The 2,900-nt window shown below is 38.9% G+C and overlaps 1 pseudogene; it reads left to right on the forward strand.

Moving 5' to 3' along the window:
- The first annotated feature begins 889 nt into the window (after positions 1 to 889).
- On the forward strand, positions 890 to 1,389 carry LOC123939744 (annotated as a pseudogene).
- The last annotated feature ends 1,511 nt before the right edge of the window (positions 1,390 to 2,900 follow it).

Raw genomic sequence — 2,900 nt, forward strand, 5'->3', positions numbered from 1 at the left:
TTAAATATAGTGTACGTATGATCCACTTAAAGCAAACTGAGGTCACTGGCTGTGGGTTACTTGTATTTCTATCCCTACTCACTCAACATATACCACAATATCCAACTTACGGTGAGGGGCTAACATAGCTCTATAACTTTTTATTGACAGAATGAAATGGCCAATAAGAAGAGCTCCAAAGTGCCAACACAATGAGCTACAGATGTTACATTCATTCTTTTGGCGTGGGAAACTTCATGAAGAATTTCGGCCGGTCAGTAATGCAGTCCTCCTCTTGAGTATCTGAAGTGATAGTAAGTCAGATCTACTTGCCTGGATTGCAGAGTCCCTGTGCATTTCTCACGTGGAAGAGAGTGTAAAGAGAATTTCCTAATCAGAGATTAGATTTTATTTATTTGACAGAGAGAGAGAACACAAGCAGGGGCAGTAAGAGAGGGAAAAGCAGGCTTCCCGCCTAGCAGGGAGCCCTAGGCGGGGCTTGATCCCAGTACTCTGGGATCATAACCTGAGCTGAAGCCGCTTAATGACTGAGCCACCCAGGCGCCCCCTAATCAGAATTTTGAATAAGCAACGTGGCTCAACAGGCTTCTCTGAGGGTTCTTGGTAAGAATTTAAGGGAGGGCGCCTGGGTGGCTCAGTGAGTTAAAGCCTCTGCCTTCAGCTCCGGTCATGATCCCGGAGTCCTGGGATTGAGTCCCCCATGGGGCTCTCTGCTCAGCGGGGAGCCTGTTTCCCTCTCTCTCTCTGCCTGCCTCTCTGCCTGCTTGTGATCTCTCTCTCTCTGTGTCAAATAAATAAATAAGGTCTTAAAAAAAATAATTTAAGGGATTTCTTGGTGGAGAGAACGTGTCTTGACCAAGCGCTCGGATGCAGCTTCTTCATTTCCAACATGGGAGAAACTTACATCAATTCCCTGGACCCTGAAAAGCTAATACAATGCCCCTATGATAAAAACCACCAGATTAGGGCCTGCAGGTTTCCTTATCATCTTATCAAGTGCAGAAAGAATCATCCTGATGTCGCAAATTGGCTACTTGTCCCTTCCATGCTCGTCACCAGGTTCCTTCGGCCGAAATCAGTCATCCTATCTCCAGCTGTGACGATAAAAGTTGTATTGAGCAGGATGTTGTCAACCAAACCAGGAACCTTGGACAAAAGACTCTGGCTAAGAGCATGTGGCAGTGCCCTCCTTGCGATGAAGACTGGGATAAAGATCTGTGGGAACAGACCAGCACCCCATTTGTCTGGGGCACAGCCAACTACTGTGGCAACAACAGCCCTGCAGGCAACATGGTTATGGAACATAAGAGTAACCTGGCTTCAGGCATGCGTGTTCCCAAGCCTCTGCCGTATGTTCTGCCATGGAAAAACAATGGAAATGCACAGTAACTGAACATCTCATCAAATGCCAGACCCTAGAAGACTCTTGCTTCTTCCTGCTACCAATGCGTTCCTCGTGGTCTTTCCTCCTAATCTAATCATAGAAAAATAAACTGTCTGTGACTTTCAAAACAAAAAAAAAAGAATTTAAGGGATTTCTTAATTTGAGTCTGCTAATAAGTTAACAGGACAATTCTCTTTACCACTCGCAAGAATGGCATTTGTAGAAGGGAAAGCTTTGGAAGTTCTACCGCCAATCAGTTCAATTTCTACATTTTCAGAAAAAAAATTTAGCACTTATTGAAATGCCAGGCTAGTCACATACTGGATAGCAATGAGGAATTTACTTGCCATATATTTTAGCTTTTTAATCTTTTTTCCCAAGAAATGTTTGTTTGCAATCCATTTTGGTTCTCAGGATGGTAAGAATTTTAAGGCATATTTATGGGTTTCTCTTTTGGCCAGTTAATTGTATTGAAGTTTGGTTATTTTTTTTTTAAACCTGTTTGTGTATGTGTATTTATGATCTGCTAGCACTTTTTAACTGGAAAAAAAAAAGGACTGTGAATTTTACTTGTAAAGACTTCACTAATCCTTATAATGTGAGAAACTTAGAATATCAAAGTTAAAAGTGTAAGAAATAAAGTGATCATTTATTTGCTGAATCTCTTTCCAAATAAAAATACAATAAAGCCTATACTGCTGTGAAATACAGGAGCTAGAAAATGCTCTCAATAAAATTGTATTTTGAATTCAAGGTATAATCTACAACAAAATATTTTTTCCAGATTCGGTTTCATGATAGGGAGGCATTGTCTCTCATGCTCTGCATTTTCTGATTCAAGATATTTCACAATTCTGAAGGAGAACCAAAATAGAATAATAATTGCAAAACAAAACAAAAAGAAATTGCGGAAGATAATTGGACAACTTATTCTCAGCAACTAGATTTTTAAGAAACAGAAAAATGCACTGGAAATACTGTCTGGTTATTTAAACTAGGCTAAGATCTGAGTGTATACCCTATGGGTGTCATAGAGAAAAAAAAATTACCTTTTGGGGAGCAGAGTGATTAAATTTCTAAGATTTATTGTTTAACCTCAGGAAGACTTTCAGTAACTTTGTATAAAATGTGTACATTTAATGGAAGGCATGCTATGCTTCTTATAAGAATTTGTTCCAAGTCTTTGTGTATAATTAATGGCTTGTCTACATATTTTTTCAATAAAACTATTCATACAGAATGTTAAGTAGGCATTTTCAATACCAGAATGAATGTATCTTTGTGAAGATACCATTTATCTACCATAACATCCAAAGCATAATGAGGAGATTTTGATACACTGCAGATTTAGAACTGACTTGGAAAACAAAGCCCCAAGATACTGTCTTGTCAGCACAAAGTAAATAAATCCATCACAGGAAGTTGAGATTTAAATTCAGAAACTTGTCAGCAATGAAATTAAAGTGATTTTTTTTGTTTTGTTTTACAAGTTTCTTGACTCCAGATTATATGGGTT

Source organism: Meles meles, chromosome 4 (genome assembly GCF_922984935.1).
Source record: "Meles meles chromosome 4, mMelMel3.1 paternal haplotype, whole genome shotgun sequence".
In the NCBI taxonomy this organism is placed as follows: Eukaryota; Metazoa; Chordata; class Mammalia; order Carnivora; family Mustelidae; genus Meles; species Meles meles.